The following is a 19,843-nucleotide window of genomic DNA, read 5'->3' as shown; positions in this document are numbered from 1 at the left end:
CTCAAGCTATCCTCCCATGAAGCTGGGACTATAGGCATGAGCCACCACACCTGGCTAATTTTTTAATTTTTTGTAGAATGGGGATCTCATGTTGCCAAAGCTGAACTTGAATTCCTGGGCTTAAGTAATCCTCTTGCCACCTCAGCATCCAAAGTGCTAGAGCTATAGGCATGAGCCACCATACCCAGACACAATGAAATATAAAAATATATATATTACATGTAACATGCTATAGTAAAATATATAAAATAATAATGAAAATGGGTTGAACTTCTTAAACTTCCCTATTAAAAGACAGTGGTTCTCAAGCTAGTTAAAGAACACCTATGCACTCACTTCCATGTACATACACAGTCTATGCAGGTTATAAAACCAAAATAAGCAAAAATATAAGGAAAGATATACCAAGAAATTAAAATAAAAAGAAAGCAGGGATTAATAACTGACAAAGTATAACTTAAAGTAGAAAACAAAAAGTAGGGCAAAAATCTCCACTTCGTTGATAAAGCTGCACTATAGTATGAGTTGTATAATTTTATTCATAAACACTAGATAAACATATATAGAGCAAAACATAACAGAACGACAAGAAGAAAATTACAGAAACTAATTGTAGTGCGGACTTTTAACACATTTTCCTCTTTGTCGGGGAAAATAAGTAATATTTGAATGTAGAGACAGCTGAGTAATACAATTCGGGGGTTCCCAATCCCCAGGCCACAGACCATGGCTTGTTAGGAACTGGGCCACACAGCAGGAGGTGGCAGGCAGGGGTGAGTGAGGGGTGAGTGAGTATTACTCTGCCTCCTGTCAGTTCAGCAGCAGCATTAGCTTTTCATAGGAGCAAACCCTACATGAACTGTGCATGCAAGGGGTCTAGGTCGTGAGCTCCTTAAGAGAATCTAATGCCTGATGATCTGAGATGTAACAGTTTCATCCTGAAACCATCTTCCCAACCTCCATCCACAGAAAAATTGTCTCTTACAAAATCTGCCCCTGGTGCCATTGATATAATTAACATATTTTGTTTAATAAATACTTACAAAATTATGTATGCTTCAAAATCACATGCTAACTTTTTTAATGTACCTGAAATATTTATTATAATTTAATAGCATGTCAAAAAATAAGTTTAAGAAATCATAAATTCAACAGGCCTTATCAGTCTCAGCATAAAGCAAACAAAATTAATTTTAAAATTTAAGTTTAATAATCTCCTAAAATATCTTTTGAGTGAAAGGGGAAATCCACTGTATGTGTATGCCACATTTTGTTTATTCATTCACTAGTGTATGGGAATTTAGGTTATTTCCACTTTTTGACTATTATGAATAATATGCTGCTATGAACATTTGTGTACAAGTTTTTATGTGAACACATATTTTCAATTATCTTGGATATATATCCAATACTGAAATTGCTAGGTCATATGTAACTCTGTTTTTAAGGTACTGAGAAATAGTCAGAGTTTTCCAAAGTGGTTGCATTTTCCATTTCAACCTGCAATGTATAAGGGATCCAGTTTCTCTGCATTCTCCCCCACAGCTGTTATTGGCCATCTTTTTAATTATGCAGCCATCATAGGGGTGTGAAACTGCATCACTGATTTTGTATTTTTTGTTTTCATTTCCTTAGTGACTAATGATACTGAACTTTTTTATGTACTTCTTGATTATTTATATATCTTCTTGGAAGAAATGTCTATTCAAATGGTTTGCCCATTTTTACTTATGTTATATTGTTCAGTTTTGAGGTTTTTTTATACATTCTGGATACAAGTCCCTTATTGGTTATATGATTTGCAAACACTTTCTTCCTGTGGGTTGTATTTTCACTTTCTTGATAGTGTCTTCAGAAACAGAAAAGGTTTTCTTTTTAAGGAAGTCTAATTTATTATTATTACTTTTTTGGGCCAGTTTTTTCTTTGGTGTCATATCTCAGAAGGCTTTGCCTAACCTCACAAATATTTACCACATTTTCTCCTAAGAGTTTTATAGTTTCGATTTTTTTTTTTTTTTTTTTTTTTTTTGAGACAGTTTTCCTCTTGTTGCCCAGGGTGGAGTGCAATGGCGCATTCTCGGCTCACCACAACCTCCACCTCCTGGGTTCAACGATTCTCCTGTCTCAGCCTCCCAAGTAGCTGGGATTACAGGCACGTGCCAGCATGCCTGGCTAATTTTTTGTATTTAGTAGAGACAGGGTTTCACCATGTTTGCCAGGATGGTTTAATCTCTTGACCTCATGATCTACCCACCTCAGCCTCCCATAGTGCTGGGATTACAGGCATGAGCCACCATGTCCAACCTATAGTTTTGATTTTTATATTTATGTTCTCATTCCATTTTGAGTTGACTTTTAAAATCTAAACCTAGGGGGTACAAGTTCAGTGGTGTTATATGGATATACTGCATGGTGGTAGAGTCTGGGCTTTTACTGTAACCATGGCCCAAATGATGTACATTATATCCATTAAGTAATTTCTTATCTCTTAACCTCCCTTCCCCCCATCCTTCTGAGTCTCCAGTGTCTATTATTCCACACTCTATGTCCATATGTACACATTTTTTAGCTCCCACTTATAAGTGAGAACATGCAGTATTTGACTTTCAGTTTCTGAGTTACTTCACCTGGAATAGGCCTCTAGTTCCATCCATGTTGCTGCAAAAGACATGTGTTAATTCTTCTTTAAGGCTGCGTAGTATTCCACTATTTAGTATACCATTGAATAGTATACCACATTTAGTATACCACTGCATAGTATACCACATTTAGTATACCACTGCATGGTATACCACATTTAGTGTACCACTGCATGGTATACCACATTTAGTGTACCACTGCATGTTATACCACATTTAGTGTACCACTGCATGGTATACCACATTTAGTGTACCACTGCATGGTATACCACATTTAGTGTACCACTGCATGTTATACCACATTTAGTGTACCACTGCATGGTATACCACATTTAGTGTACCACTGCATGGTATACCACATTTAGTGTACCACTGCATGGTATACCACATTTAGTGTACCACTGCATGGTATACCACATTTAGTGTACCACTGCATGGTATACCACATTTAGTGTACCACTGCATGGTATACCACATTTAGTAGCATAATGTTTTCTTCATCCAGTCATCCAATTATGGACACTTAGGTATATTCTGTGTCTTTGCTGTTATGAATAGTGCTGTGCTAAACATCTAAGTGAAAGGTGTCTTTTTGATTAAATGATTTCTTTTCCTTTGGGTAGATACCCAGTAGTGTGATTGCTGGATCAAATGGTAGTTCTCATTTTAGTTTTTTGATAAATATCCATACTATTTTCCGTAGAGGTTGAACAAATTTATATTACCACCAACAGTGCGTAAGGGTTCCTTTTACTCTTCATCCTTGCCAACATCAGTGATTTTTTTAACTTTTTAATCATAGCTGTTCTGACTGATGTAAGATATCTCATTGTGGTTTCAGTTTGCATTTCTCTAATGATTAGTGATGTTGGAGCATTTTTTTTTCATGTGCTTGTTGGCTATTTGTATGTCTTCTTTTGAAAATGTCTGTTCATGCCCTTTGCCCACTTTTTTTAAAATTTCACATTCTGTTTTCATGACATTAGGTTTGGAGAGGGAAAGGAATCATGAGTATATGCAACTGTGCTATTTCCAATATCACAGCTGGATACAAATCCAAGTTCAAATTGTCTTTTAAATTCAGGACCTGGTTCCCAGTCAGCAGAGGTGGAGCACTGCTGCTGGAAAGTGGGGTCTGAGAAGACATGTTCCTCCCAGTGCTGGTCCAGTGTCTACTGCAGGGCCTCGCCCTAAGGACCAGGATAGGATTTGCTCTTGGGCCTCTGAGTGGCCTGGAACAGTCCTGTTAAGTCCTATAAGCTCAGCAGCATCTGGAGACACTGTCGCCAGCTCTTCTTCCTGTAATTGTGATATTATATCTCAATCAGATCCTGGATTTGTGACTTGTTGTGCTTGAAATTTGATATTTCACATACCAGCAAGAGGCCTGGAGCTTCTCACAACCAGCTCAGGGTTGCCATGGTTATGCTTGCCCCTTTGGACCACTTTGTAATGAGGTTATTTGTGAGAGGTTTTTGTTGTTGTTATTGAGTTGTTTCAGTTTGTAGTAGCAAATTCTGGATATTAGTCCCTTGTCAGATGTGTGGTTTGCAAATATTTATTCACATTCACATTCTGCAGATTGTCTGTTCATTCTGTAGATTTTTTTTTTTTTTTTTTTTTGAGACAGAGGCTCTCTGTCACCTAGGCTGGAGTGCAGTGGCATGATCTTGGCTCACTACAAGCTTCACCTCCCAGGTTCAAGTGATTCTTGTGCCTCAGTCTCCCAAGTAGCTGAAATTACAGGCTTCTGCCACCACACCCAGCTAATTTTTGCATTTTTAGTAGAGACAGGGTTCTCCCATGTTGTTCAGGCTTGAACTCCTGACCTCAAGTGATTAGCCCGCCTTAGCCTCCCAAAGTACTGGACCACCACACCTGGCCAATTATTTATTTTGCTGTGCAGAAGCTTTTTAGTTCAATTAAGTCCCATTTGTCTATTCTGATGTCCTAGTCACAAATTCTTTACATAAGCCAATTTTTTTAGTTAATTTTTGTATATGTTGTGAAGAGTCCAACTTCGCACATCTGCAGGTGAATATCCAGTTGTCCCAGCACCATTTATTGAAAATGTTATTCTTTCCCTATTGAATTATTTGGACATTCTTGTCAATTGATCAAATATGTAAGAGTCTATTTCTAGATTCTTACTTCTGGTATATATGTCTAGCCTTATACTAGTAACATACTATCTTGATTACTGTTGCCCTGTAGTAGGTTTTGAAATTGGTGTGCATGAGTCCTCCAAATTTATTCCCCCTCTTCAAGATTGTTTTAGCTATTCTGGGTCTCTTGAAATTTCCATATGAATTTTAAGATCAGCTTGCCAATTTCTGCAAAAAAGGCTGCTGGAATTTTTATAGAGACTATTTTGAAACTGTATATCTATGGAACATTGCCATCTTAACAATACTAAGCCTTCCAATCCATGAGCACAAGATGTATTTTCATTTATTTAGATCTTTAATTTCTTTCAATGATGTTTTATAGTTTTTCAATGTACAAAATTTATACTACCTTTGTTAAATTTCTTCCTAAATAGGTGTTCTATTTGGTGTCATTATAAATGAAGTTATTTTCTTTTTTTCATCGTTGGATGTTGCTAGGGAATTGAAATAAAGTTTTTTAATATATTGATCTTATATCTACATCCTTACTGAATTCATTTACTAGTTTAATAATTTGTACATGTGTGTGGCAGTGGTGGGAGAGGATACCTTAGGATTTTCTATATTTAAGATTATGTCACTGTGATTAGAGATATTTTTCACTTCTTTCTTTCCAATTTGGATGCCTTTTGTTCCTTTTTCTTGCTTAATTTCCCTAACTAGAACCTCCAGTACAATATTGAATAAAAGTGTCAAGAGCAGACATCCTTGACTTGTTTCTGATCTTAAGGAGAATTATTTCAATGTTTAGTCATTGATTATGTTGTTAACTGTGATTTTTTTTTTTTTTTTTTTTTTTTTTTTTTGAGATGGAGTCTTGCTCTGTCGCCAGACTGGAGTGCAGTGGCGCAATCTCAGCTAACTGCAACCTCCGCCTCCTGGGTTCAAGCGATACTTCCGCCTCATCCTCCTGAGTAGCTGGGACTACAGGTGCACGCCACCACACCTGGCTAATTTTTGTATTTTTAGAGAAGGGGTTTCGTCATGGCGAGGATGTTCTCAATCTCTTGACCTCGTGATCCACCCGCCTCGGCCTCCCAAAGTGCTGGGATTACAGGAACTGTGAATTTTTTTGTAGGTATAAGTAGAAGGTTATGTTATTGTTTTGAGGTTCTATTTCTTTTTTCATACGGGTATTTTACAGCTATAAATTTTCCTCTAAGCATTCTGTGCTGCATTCCATAAATTTTGGTATGTTGCATTTTTGTGTTCATTCATCTCAAAGTATTTTCTAGTTTTCCTTGGGATTTATTTGACTCACTCATGATTTAGGAGTATGTTGTTTAATTTCCACATATTTGTGAATTTTCCAAATTTCCTTCTGTTTTTGATTTCTAATTTCATTCCATCATGGCCAGAGACTATAAGTCAAAGGATGTTAATCCTTTTAAATGCGTTTTGGCTTGTTTTATGGCCTAGTACATGTTTTGTGCTAGAAAATAATCCAGATGTGCTTGAGAAGGATGTGTATTGTGTTGCTGAGTAAAGTGTTCTACAGATGTCTGTTAGGTTGAGTTTTCACAAACTATACAATACACAAGTAATATTGTTCAAGTCTTTTATTCCCTTGTTAATCTTCTGTCTGATTGTGCTACCCATTATTGAAATTGGTGCATTAAAGTCTCTGACTATAATTATTCAATTTTCTGTATCTTTCCTCAAATTTGTCCATTTTTACTTCATACACTTTGGATATATGCTATGAGTTGGATATCTGCATTTTCTGTTTGCTGAATCATTTGGAATTAAGTTTCAGACATAGTGACACTTTACCTCCAAGTACTTTAGCATGCATCTCCTAAGAACAAGGACTTATCCATCAAAACCACAGTACTATCACCACACCTAAGAAAAATTAACAATAATTCCACAAAAGTGGGGTAACTACTTCATATTCAAATTTCCCCAAGGTTGTTTTTACAGGTGTAATTACTTTTTTATTTACCCAGCTGAGGGTTCAGTCAAGGTTTGCATTTTATAATGGTTTTTTTTAAGTGTTTCCTAATAAGCACTTTCAACAAAAAATAAAAGCTTATTTTCTTCATCTGATTGAGCAACTGCTGTCTCAAACCAATAAACCAACATTGTAGAGATGGGTTGAGGATTAAATAATAAATAATACATTTATAAATATGGAAGAGCTATAGATGAATATGCATATAAAACCATATATCCTTTCTGGGGAAGGGTTTTCTAATATGGCAACAAAGAAAAATATGGAATTATTTGTCTATTATACAATTATATACTATTAAAGTAAAAATATCTGTGTGGCGAAAAAGGCCATGAACAATGATAAAAAACAAATGGCCACCCTGGATCAACATTAATCATGGCCAGAGAAACAGTCACGTAATACAACCTTGAACTATGACGGCTAGACTGCCTGTATGAAAGGGGTGAGAGCCCAGAAAAGAGAGAATCTGAAGCCCAGCACCTGTCCCAAGAATAACTACTACAAACTCCACAGTAATTACAGATAGTGGACATTTATTTCAGAGTCTGGCAGTATCTTCGAGTATCATTCTTAATTTTAATATTGATGCAAGATTTCATATTTTCTCTTTTTAGGGTATATATTGCAAGAAATTGAGAAAATACACTTTTGGCATCTGGCTATCACTCATTTTTTTTTAACTGAAAGGCATAAAATTTTTATTTTATTTTATTTTATTTTATTGAGAAAGGGTTTCACTCTATCACCCAGGCCAGAGTGCAATCACAGCTCATGCAGCCTTGATCTCCTGGGCTCAAGCTATCCTCCTGCCTCAGCCTCTAGAGTAGCCAGGACTACAGGAGCATACCACCATGCCAGGCTAATTTATTTTTTATTTTTTTATTAGAGAAGAGGTTTTGCTGTGTTCTGCAAGCTGGTCTTGAACTTCTGGGCTCAGGTGATCCTCTTGCCTCGGCTTCCCAAAGTACTGGGATTACAGGCATGAGCCGCTGCGCCTGGCCTATTATCTATTTTTACCAAAGCTATATATGTAATCACATATAATCAAAAACAGTATTGCTATTGTTATTTTGAACAAATTATTATGTGTTAGATCAATTAAGGCTAAGAAAAATAAAATATTTTATTTTGCCCTAATTTACTCATTCTCTGGTGCATTGCCTTTCTTTGTGTAGATCCAGGTTTCTGACCTTGATTATTCTCCTTCTCACTAAAGAACTTCCGTTAATGTTTCTTTCGAGGCAGGCCTACCAGCAACAATTTCTCTCATTTTTTTTTTTTGTTTGTTTGTTTGTTTGTATGAGAAAGGCTTTATTTCTCCTTCATCTTTAAAGGATAATTTCACAGGGCATAGAATTTTAAGTTGGTAGAGTTTTTTCCCCTTACCACGTTAAGTATTTGATTCCACTTATTTACACGGTTTCCATGGAAAAGTCAGCTGTAATTCTTAACTTTGCTCTTCTATAGGTAAGATGTTTCTTTCCTCTGTCTTCTTTCGGGACTTTATCTTTAGTTTTCTGAAGCTTGAAAATGATATGCCCTAGGTGTCAGGGTGTTTGTTTGTTTGTTCGTTCGTTCATTTGTTTTGGCATTTTTCCTACTTCATGTTCTCTCCGAGCTTCCTGGATCTGCAGTCTGGTGTCTGATAAGCGTTTGGGAAAATTCTCAGTCATTATTGCTTTAAATATTTCTTCTGTTATTTTTCTTTTCTCTTCATATGTCACAGATTTTGTAGTTATCCGATAGTTCTCATATTCTATTCTGGGATTTTTCAGGTGTTTCTTCTTTTTGCTTTTCAGTCTTCGAAGTTTCTATTGATCTATCTTCAAGTTCCAAGACTTTCTTCAGCCACATCCAGTCTCCTGACGAGCCCATTAAAGGCAGTCTTCATTTCTGTTACAGTGTTTTTGAGCTCTGGCTTTTTTTTATTTTTTATTTATTTTGAGACAGAGTCTTCTTGCTCTGTCGCCAGGCGCCAGGCTGGAGTGCAGTGGCGCGATCTCGGCTCACTGCAACCTCCACCTCCCGGGTTCAAGCAGTTCTCCTGCCTAAGCCTAAGTAGGATTACAGGCAAGCACCACCATGCCCAGCTAGTTTTTTGTATTTTTAGTAGAGACAAGGTTTCACCATGTTGGCCAGGATGATCTCGATCTCTTGACCTCGTGATCCACCTGCCTCGGCTTCCCAAAGTGCTGGGATTACAGGCGTGAGCCACCGCGCCCGGCCACTCTAGCATTTTTTAAGTTCTTTCTTAGAATTTCCATCTCTGGCCCTGCCTGCCGCACCTCTCCTTTCTTCTGTATCTCCAGCTGAAGCCGCACGCCCGGCCGGGATCCCGGCACCATGAGCTTCGGCTCGGAGCACTACCTGTTCTCCTCCTCCTCCTACCGCAAGGTGTTCAGGGACGGCTCCCGCCTGTCCGCGCGCCCCTCCGGGACCAGCGGCGCGGGCGGCTTCCGATCGCAGTCCCTGTCCCACAGCAATGTGGTCTCCTCGACCGCCTGCTCCTCGGCCTCGTCGCTCGGCCTCGGCCTGGGCTATCTCCGGCCACTGGCATCCGACGGGCTGGACCTGAGCCAGGCGGCGGCGTGCACCAACGAGTACAAGATCATCCGCACTAACAAGAAGGAGCAGCTGCAGGGACTCAACGACTACTTCGCGGTTCATCGAGAAGGTGCATCAGCGGGAGACGCAGAACCGCTCACTGGAGGCCGGGCTGGCTGCGCTGTGGCAGCGCCACACCGAGCCGAGCCGTCGCGCGCGGTGAGCTCTTCCAGCTCTTCCTGGAGGAGGCGAGCTCGGCGCGCGTGCAGACCCTGCTGGAGCGCGACGGGCAGGCCGAGGAGGTGCAGCAGCTGCGGGCGCGCTGCGAGGAGGAGAGCCGCGGTCGCGAAGGTGCTGAGCGCGTCCTGAAGGCGCAACAGCGCGACGTGGACGGCGCCACGCTGGTCCGCCTGGATCTGGAGAAGAAGGTGGAGTCGCTGCTGGACGAGCTGGCCTTCGTGCGCCAGGTGCACGAGGAGGAGGTAGCCGAGCTGCTGGCCCCGCTGCAGGCGTCGTCACAGGCCGCGGCCAAGGTGGACGTGGCTGTGGATAAACCAGACCTGAGCTGGCGCTGAGGGAGATCCGCGCCCAATATGAGTCCCTGGCTGCTAAGAACCTGCAGTCCGTGGAGGAATGGCATAAGTCCAAGTTCGCCAACCTGAACGAGCAGGCGGCGCGCGGCTCCCAGGCCATTCGAGCCAGCCGCGAGGAGATCCGAGAATACCGGCGCCAGCTGCAGGGGCGCACCATCGAGATCGAGGGCCTGCGCGGGGCCAGCGAGTCCTTGGAGAGGCAGATCCTGGAACTGGAGGAGCGGCACAATGCCGAGGTGGCTGGCTACCAGGATAGCATTGGGCAGCTAGAGAATGATCTGAGGAACACCAAGAGTGAGATGGCACGCCACCTTCGGGAATACCAGGACTTGCTCAATGTCAAAACGGCTCTTGACATTGAGATAGCAGCTTACAGGAAACTGCTGGAAGGCGAAGAGACACATTTTAGCACCAGTGGGTTGAGCATTTCGGGGCTGAAACCACTTCCCAATCCAAGTTATCTGCTTCTATCTAGAATCCTCAGTTCAACCTCCAAAGTCTTATCCACTAGGCTATCACTTAAGAAAGAGGAAGAGGAGGAGGCATCTAAGGTAGCCTCTAAGAAAACCTCCCAGACGGGAAAGTTTTGAAGAAATATTAGAGGAGACGGTAATATCTACTAAGAAAACCGAGAAATCAGATATTGAAGAAACCACCATTTCGAGCCAAAAAATATAATTCCATTGCTTTGAAAGAGCTAATGCTTAAGAGGTAATGATATGCATTTGACTTGTTAAACAGCCTGTTCCTGAAATATAACACTTGCCACGCCACTATGAAATGTCTTCAAGGCTTCAGTCTCATATTTAGTATTGAATAATTACATTCTCTAATAAGAAAACCACCCCTTAGATTGAAGTAAACTGCGGTTCTGGAGCAATCACAGAGGAGTTATCTAAGAATACAGCTTCCTGACCTTCAGCTCGCGCTTCACGGTGATTGATGATTCAGGTGCAGAGGAAGTACAAACTAAGGCGCTAAATCTGTGATCATCGTCATTTGCTGCGCACTGAAACTGTTCATTACCCAGCCATTATCCAGCTAAATAATCTTACTCTATACCTAAAACGTAAGATCACTGCCAAAGACAAGCTAATGGTCCACACCCAGCTCCTCTCTGATAGAACTGTTTCACAAACAATAGGTGTTTGTTTAACGGACACTTTCCGCCTCCCTCAGTTCCATATATCCTTTTCTTCCATGCAGGAAAAAAAAAAAGTCTAGTGTAGTATTCTTCCCTTTTAAACACGTTTTGGTTCTTCTCAAAAGAACTTGCCCCTGTTAGCTCTCTTTGCTCAGTGGGTAAAATTAGATGCATGTTGACCATGTCTATGATTCGGGTAATGACTCCTCCCTGCCCATTTCATATTCTTTCAATCCTGTAGGTTAAAAAAAAATGGCAGTCATGAATTTTAAGGTTTCCCCCAACAAATAAAATAATGAAAAGAATCCCTAGACTTTAGGCTTTCAGCTTATACAAATCCATTTAATTAGGAGAAAAAAACTATTAAGGATGTAGCTTTTCACCTTTACTTTAGAAGCTCAGTAAATCGTTATTCCAAGCTGTGATTAAGCTGAACTTAGATTTAGTAGTATAAGCTAGAAGAAGTGAGTGTTTCTATGTGTGGAAAAAGCCAAGGTGTCATTTATGTGTCAGTTCATTTGTGGTGATATAGAATTAGCTTTTTCATGCCCTTACCCTTAGAATCCACTCATTGCCTTTCCCACTAGTCTAGGTCCTAAAGAGACCTTGCTTTCACTCTCATATGCCCTTTACAAGTACTAAGTATAGGATATTTTGTCACCAGAACACAATGCTATTGCCCCAAGGTAAAAGAAACCACTTCTGGTCGATCAATACCACCAGCAAATATAAAAAAGAAATCTTTCTCCTTTCTAAAAGACTTCCCCAACATCTACCCCACGGCTGCACAGTTGGTGGGGTCCTGCTGGAGACGAAGAGACACTCAGACCAGAGGAGGGGTGTGCATGCACCTACTCGCTTGCTAGTAAGTAAGTTCTGGACAGTCAGGTCTTCATCTGCCCATCTGTGTAGCATCTGCATTGCCCAGTCTTTCACTTGTGCCAAGGCTGATGCAGGATTTGTTCTCTGTCCAGCAGTCACTTCTGCCAGAGCTGAAGAGTTGCCCCGTCTCCCTTCCACGTCTCCTTTAAGAGCTCTGGTGATAAGGACAGGATGCTTTCTTATCCTAGCACATGCTTCAGTAGTTCAAGGAACTTGAAAGATGCTTTTCTCTTCCTTACCTTTACCCCATCACTATCTTTACTCCTCACACTTACTGTAAGACACTAGTGGCCAGGCGCGGTGGCTCAAGCCTGTAATCCCAGCACTTTGGGAGGCCAAGGCGGGTGGATCACGAGGTCAAGAGATCGAGACCATCCTGGTCAACATGGCGAAACCCCGTCTCTACTAAAGATACAAAAAATTAGCTGGGCATGGTGGCGTATGCCTGTAATCCCAGCTACTCAGGAGGCTGAGGCAGGAGAATTGCCTGAACCCAGGAGGCGGAGGTTGCGGTGAGCCGAGATCACGCCATTGCACTCCAGCCTGGGTAACAAGAGCAAAACTCCGTCTCAAAAAAAAAAAAAAAAAAGACATTAATAAAATAAGAAATTAAAAGGCACACGAATCCCACCGGGAAAAAAAAAAGAATTTCCATCTCTGTGCTTATATATGATCCATCTATTACTTTAATCAAAATTATACATACACAGAGGTACCTGGTGACACCAATTTTTTTGCCATAATTTCCCTTTCACATTGTGTAACTTGGTCCTGAATTGGAGATTGCTCTCCAATCAGAGTGCAGAATTATGCATGTAAAAGAGTTTACATGCATAATGTCAGATTCTATCATTTTCAAGAAACTTCAGAATGTGAGAATAGTGAGAGAGTTTGTTCTCATTCTAGCCAAGAAAGAAATGATACTTAATATCAACACTAAAAACTGAATACAAAGCACCAAGCAATTTAGAGAATTTTATTACTTTTATACATGAAAATGTGCTGCTTTATTAGTTCTTTCTTACCACTCTTTTCATGAATTATATCGGAATCCTATATCCTATTATTGGCCATCTGGATAAAATTATAATAAAAAGAATCATGGATGAAGGGCCATGCACATTTTTATTTCTGTATCTACCTTTAAATGTATTAATATTATGGACTTGCAGAGATTTGAGGTAATATTAAATTACCCTTATGGACAAAACCCTGAGCCTCCACTACTTTGCCATGATAGAAAAGGCCACAGAGCACTTTGGAAAACATACTTTTATCTCCATTACCTCAGCCAAATGTGAAGTGTGGCAAACATCCTCTACCTGTCAGCCTCTCTCTCCACTTATAATGCTCCTGTCTTCTAAATATGCTACGCTTTCAACTTGGGTGTGAGTGTCAATGGTCTGGAGTCATAACTTCTGGGAGCGGGTCTGCTTTTGGTCAGCTCTGCTTCTCGCAAGATTTTATGAGCTTGGTTCTCTTCAACTCTAATAGTAGATCAGCTAACAAGCGCTCCAGCCGTAAAGATGAAATCCTCTTCCTTCTTACACTCTCTTATAATCTATGAAGAATTGAAATACCTGGTGATGCTCTGCTGCTACCACAATAGCTAGACCCATCTTTTTGTTCTGTTATTAGTTGACTCCTCTATTCCAGTCCATTCTGGGCCTGTTTTCATTAAGCTTTCCTTATATAATATGAGGAAACTGAGAAGTGTGGTTTCTCAGTCTCATTATCAGCACTCTTGACATCTGTGGCTGTAAAATTCTTTACGTAGGGCTGCCCTGTGCATCATAGCATCTCTGATCTCTACCCACTAGGTGCCAGTACCACTCCCCCAACTTCCACTGCGACAACCAAAAATGTCTCCAGACATTGCCAAACGTCCCCAGGGAGTGGGGGGTAAAAATATCCCCAAACCCCAATTGAGAACCACTGTTGTAAAGAAAACTTGAATGTTACAATGTATATAAAGGGGACTCACAAACTCTGCAGTTTAGGAATTATTATATTTTTTAATGTTGTGCTTTTCCCAATGTGTTGTAGAAGAATATGAGATAAAATATCGGCAAAGAGTGAAAAATGGTGCTTAGAGTGTATTCCAGTTTACTGTCTGTACGAAAGTTGCCTTGTGAGAGAAGACAGAGAATCCCTAAGGGTGCCTCAGAAGAGGTTTCTGTAGCTGGTCATGTATCAATTAAGTTGGCCGTGGCACCCACATCATGATCACCTTACAGCTCATTCCTTGGGCAGGGGACTAGCCCCTTTGCTGCTTGCTATAAGAGGTGCTGAGCTTTTAACCCTATGTTCCCCACATGTGATAACCCACTGGGTGAGTTGCTGCCCATTGCCTCCCCATGAGACTTTGGACAGGGGAACCAGAATTACCATGCTGATGCTCCCACTGCGTGCTGTGCTGTCTTGCCGTGATCCATTGAGTCTCTTTGCCTATTTTCACACCTCTGAAGTGGCAGCAAGCCAACCTGGTGGTGGCTTAGTCATGTCCTTGGCTTTCCTGTTACTCTCCATCATCCTCTATGAGGGAGGAGTTTCCCCTGATACTTGGCTAAGTTACTTAACTTCCCTTTGCCTTAGTTTCCACATTTAAATGGGGAGATAGTCCTTACATCTTGTGGTTGTATCACTGGAGCTAATGGACTAGCCTGACTGGTCGTTATGCCCAAACTAATGCCATGTTGCTTAGTTCTATTTTCTCCTCTATGTCCCTGTGTTCGTCTGTTCTCACATTAGCATAAAGAAATACCTGCGACAGGGAAACTTATAAAGAAAAAAGGTTTATTCGGCTCATGGTTTTGCAGTTTGTACAGGAAGCACAGTGGCTTCTGCTTCTGCGGAGGCCTCAGGAAGCTTCCAAGCATGATCCAAGGTAAAAGGGAGTAGGAGTCTCACATGGCAGGAGCAGGTGCAGGAGAAGGGAGAGCAGGAGGGGAGGTGCTGCTGCACACGTTTAAATGATCAGATCTCACGGGAACTCGCTCACTCGCTATTGTGAGGACAGTACTAAGAGGGATGGTGCGAAACCATTCCTGAGAAACGCACCTTCACGATCCAAACTCTATTAGTTCCTAACCTTTTTTTTTTTTGAGACGGAGTTTCGCTCTTGTTACCCCAGGCTGGAGCGCAATGGCACGATCTCGGCTCACCACAACCTCCGCCTCCTGGGTTCAAGCAATTCTCCTGCCTCAGCCTCCCAAGTAGCTGGGATTACAGGCACGCACCACCATGCCCAGCTAATTTTTTGTATCTTTAGTAGAGACGGGGTTTCACCATGTTGACCAGGATGGTCTCGATCTCTTGACCTCGTGATCCACCCGTCTTGGCCTCCCAAAGTGCTGGGATTACAGGCGTGAGCCACCGCGCCCCGCCCCAGTTCCTCACTTCTTAGGTTGCCTACTAAACTCCAAATCCTACCTTTCTTTCACAGTGAAATTTACTTTTCACTGTCATAGAATAGTTTCCAGTTCACAGTGCACATCATCCCACCATTTTTCTTGCCTTTCTTCTCGCTCAATCTCCCTACTCATTAACCTCCATCCTCCTTTGTAGGACAAATTCCTGCCTTTGTCTTTGGTGCCGTTGTTTGGAGATCAACTTTTGTTGTAACATGCCCCTAGTATTTCAGTTTTCACCTCAAGGTGAGTAAAATATTTTCATCTCATCAAATTCCCTCTACCACTGAAATTCCTGTTAATAAAAGTTTCTTTATCACCTTGCGTAATTCATTGTTCAATGAATATTTTCGTTCCAATAGTGGGTTAATATTTCGATATTCAACTGTGGTTTTCCTTCATTCCTCTTACTTATCTTTTCTTTCCCCACCATTCGAGGCGAGTTAGGGTTTTAGAAACACAGATACAAAGCTGATACAGAGAGAACAATTAAATCTTTAACTTGAAGCCCTTGAGAATAATTCTGTAAAGTCCATAGCAGAGAAAAAGGTCTTAAAAGTCATTGCTTTCAATTATTAGAGCCAGGGACTTAGAGAAATGTGTTATTTAAATCCCCAAAGTTGGACTTTAAATATCCAAAGCCAATCCCCAGAGGGCCAAGTACATAATATTTATACTAAAACCATGAAGAGAAATGTGTGATGTCCTAAGAGGCATGTTCTGTTCAGAAGAAGATCAAAGCTTGACCAGCAGGCAGGAAGGTGGGGATAAATGAGGGATGTGCTCATGGTTCCATCGCTGGTGGGACCCAGTGTTATCACTCCTTTCCCCAAGGCTAACCCTTTGCAGTAAGGCGAAATAAGCTCAGATGCATGCATCTGAGGCATTTCAGAGCAAAAAGAACTATTGTCTGCCTTTCCAGACAACCCAAGCAACTGTAACCCTCAGAGAGGACCCCTGAGTCCGCCTGGGCGGTAGAACGACGATGAGGGCTGGACTGTTCACATCAGTTCTTCGGTGTCCGCCTGGGCGGTAGAACGACGAAGAGGGCTGGACTCTTCACATCAGTTCTTCGGTGTGTGGTACTGGAAGGAGGTAGCACAGTGACTGATTGTTTGTTTGCTCCCAGACTGTTTTGCTTAGAAAAGGGCATGTTCACATGGACACAGAGAGGGGAGCATCACACACTGGGGTCTGTTAAAGGGTGGGGTTCTAGGGGAGGGATAGCAGGGGGTGGGGAGGTTGGGGAGGGTAACATTAGCAGAAATATCTAATGTAGGTGACGGGGGGATGGAGGCAGCAAACCACCATGGCATGTGTATACCTATGTAACAATCCTGCAGGATCTGCACCTGTACCCCAGAACTTAAAGCATAATAATATTTTTTTTAAAAAAGGAAAAGGGCATGTCCTAGTCAAGTAATAATTTTTTAAAACAATAAAATAAAAATGTGAAAAGAAAAAAAGTGGATATGAGAAATCCTAAGCTTAGCAGTAAGTTTCAAATGATACTCTCTAAAACTTTTATTTAAAGATGAATATTGGCTAGGTGCAGTGGCTCACACCTGTAATTCCAGCACTTTGAGAGGCTGAGGTAGGAGGATTCCTTGAGACCAGGAGTGTAGGACCAGGCTCGGCAACAGAGCAAGACCCTTGTCTCTACAAAAAATTAAAAATTAGGTCAGCATGGCGGTGCACATCTGTAGTCCCGGCTACTCGGGAGGCTGACTGGGATGACTTGAGCCCAGGAGGCGGAGGCTGCAGTGAGCCATGACTGAACCACTGCACTCCAGCCTGGGCGACGGAGCGAGACCCTGTCTCTAAAAAAATAAAGGAATAAAAATGAAGCTGATTTTGAATACTTCTACTTCTCGCTTGCCTCTCGTCTCTTAACTCTGCGCCTCTGATGAAAGTGATGAAATGGAGTAAAATGAGAAAAAAATAAGGTGGGGGGCTTCTTAAAATAAGCCACATTGTGGAATAAACTCAAAAATTGCCAGGCGCAGTGGCTCACGCCTGTAATCCCAGCACTTTGGGAGGCTGAGGTGGGCGGATCACCTGAGGTCAGGAGTTCGAGACCAGCCTAACCAAAATGGCGAAACCCTGTCTTTACTAAAACTACAAAATTAGCTGGGCATGGTGGCGCATGCCTGTAATCCCAGCTACTCAGGAGGCTGAGGCAGGAGAATCACTTGAACCCAGGAGGCAGAGGTTGCAGTGAGCGGAGACTGTGCCATTGAATTCTATCCTGGGTGACAGAGCAAGACTCCATTTCGAAAAAAAAAAAAACCTCAAGAATTAAGATTCCATCTTGTTAGGTCGAGTCCTAATTTTCAAGGCCCACTTTCAGTTGTGGTTGTGAGAGTCGATCCCCTTTTCCCAGCTGATGCCTGTTAGCCTTCAGGTACCTCTGTTCCTTCATTCTCTTCTGCCCCCACCCTGAACCCACGCCCCACATCTCTTCCTATCCTCCATACCACGCACATTCACATGCCCAGATCTTCTTGACTCTTTTTCTTTTTAGAAGGAATCTCACTTTGTTGCCCAGGCTGGAGTGCAGTGGCCAATCTCAGCTCACTGCAACCTGCACCTCCCAGGTTCAAGCAATTCTCCCACCTCAGCCTCCCGAGTAGCTGGGACCACAGCCATGTGCTACCACACCCAGCTACTTTTGGTATTTTTATAATAGAAACGGAGTTTCACCATGTTGGACAGGCTGGTCTCAAACTCCTGATCTCCAGTGATCTGCCCGCCTTGGCCTCCAAAAGTGCTGGAATTACAGGCGTGAGCCACCACGCCCAGCCTTTATCCTGATTTATGATTATCCCCTACCTCTAGGCTTCCCCATTCCGCTTTCTCAGGATCTTATTTTATCCTCAAGACACATAAGACATCATAACTTCATTGTGAGAAGCATTAATCTACTAGATGGAGCGCATGTGGAGAGTATCTGGGGTCTATACCAATTCCCACACTAAGCTTTTTCATGAAAATCACTTCATCCTTTAAAAATGGGATAAAGGAAACAAGGCTAATCAGCCTGGGCTATGACCAAGAACAGTGCCAGTGTAGAGGGTTCCAGGCTGTGCGAAAGGTGGTTCATAACTGCTAGTAATTCTAGCCAGGAAAGAGTGGAAAGGCGAACGCGAATTAGAGCCTGTGGGTAGAGAGAGCTGAAGAAGTTGATGGCATGGTTTGTCAAGCTGAAGGAAGACAGAAAACGAATCAAGAAAGAAGAAATTCAGTAATTAATTTGTCTAATACTGTGCCATTCCACCCTTCTTTCTCATGGTTCAGTGCACAGTCCCTGAGCTCAAAATAAGCCCTTGAAGTTTCAAAGTCAGGAAGGATAAGCTGGCGTTTCTGAAGAAGAGAGTTTTGGGGGCACACACCTACTAGATACAAAGAAATATGTATGCCTACTTTAGTATATTTTCCACTACACGATTTGAGTTAGGGTAAAAAGCGTAAAAGTAAGCATTACATTTTTAAAATGTGTATTCCATATTCCAACAATTACTCTTATCTACTTAAATCCAGAATGATTTTTCATGAGCTGACAAGCAATGGGACATGGTGATCTTTGTGATTTTGTGTCCCAGCAAGTAGTGTACACTTGATTCCTCATTTCTGTATAAAACATTAGCAATTAATGGGAAGCCCGAGTCTTAAAGCAGAGCAAAATGAGGCGTGACACTGAGTCAGTGGTGGACTTGGTGTGATGGAGCTCCTTTTTGGGGATTAAACTATTCCAGAATGCATTTGGCTCACTTCAAGAACTAATGCTGCAAAGCAGATGACCTACTTCATACTCAGCCCCTGTGCCTCAGCTTTGCGCGGCATTTTGAAGAAGCCCAGAGGACCTGATCCTCGACCACCCATCAGGAAGCAGTAAACCCCCCACACCCACAGAACTGTCGCCCGGTGAAGAAGTGAGAACAGGTTCAAAATTGGGTGGAAGTGCTTGCTGCTAGGGCTTTGGCCTCTGCCTGCCCATGTGAAGCAACTCGGGCACACACCTCCAGTGTCTTGGCAAGAAACTCCGATTCCCACAAGAATGGGAAGAAGGCCAAAGAAGGCCAAAACTTTCTCCAAACAGAAGCTCAGCAGCAAAACTCTGTGGGAGAGAGAAAAGTAAGACAATTGCCCTGGGCATATTGGGCAGATGAGTCAGCACCCAGCAGGAGAGGAGCTTGTAATTCTGGAGAAGTTAGGGCTGGTGCCATCATGGCATTAGGTGGAGAGGAAGAGAGGATGTGTACTCATCAAGAAAATGCATGGTCCAGCATGCAGACATGGAAATGTCCTCTCCACCTGTTTTTCTTTCCTAAGAAATTCTGGGTTGTAGGCCACAGGTGCAGTGGCTCCCACCTATCATCTCAGCACTTGGGGAGGCCGAGCCATGTGGAACACTTGAGGTCGGGAATTCAATACCAGCCTCAGCAACATGGCAAGACCCCTGCCTCTAGAAAAAATTAAAATCAAAAAGTTAGCCAGGCAGGTAGT

The 19,843-nt window shown here is 42.0% G+C and overlaps 1 pseudogene across 1 annotated transcript in view; it reads left to right on the top strand.

Moving 5' to 3' along the window:
- LOC118144080 (alpha-internexin pseudogene) overlaps nt 1–15,666 on the top strand; it is a 50,362-nt pseudogene extending 34,696 nt beyond the window's left edge. The window contains exon 5 of the transcript XR_004728552.3: nt 8,564–15,666. The product of XR_004728552.3 is annotated as an alpha-internexin pseudogene (transcript). The remainder of the gene's footprint in view (nt 1–8,563) is intronic.
- Nucleotides 15,667–19,843: the final 4,177 nt, after the last annotated feature.

The sequence above is a fragment of the Callithrix jacchus genome, chromosome 9 (assembly GCF_049354715.1).
Source record: "Callithrix jacchus isolate 240 chromosome 9, calJac240_pri, whole genome shotgun sequence".
In the NCBI taxonomy this organism is placed as follows: domain Eukaryota; kingdom Metazoa; phylum Chordata; class Mammalia; order Primates; family Cebidae; genus Callithrix; species Callithrix jacchus.
The sequence above is the reverse complement of the archived record's forward strand: the minus strand, read 5'-3'. Positions and strand labels throughout refer to the sequence as shown.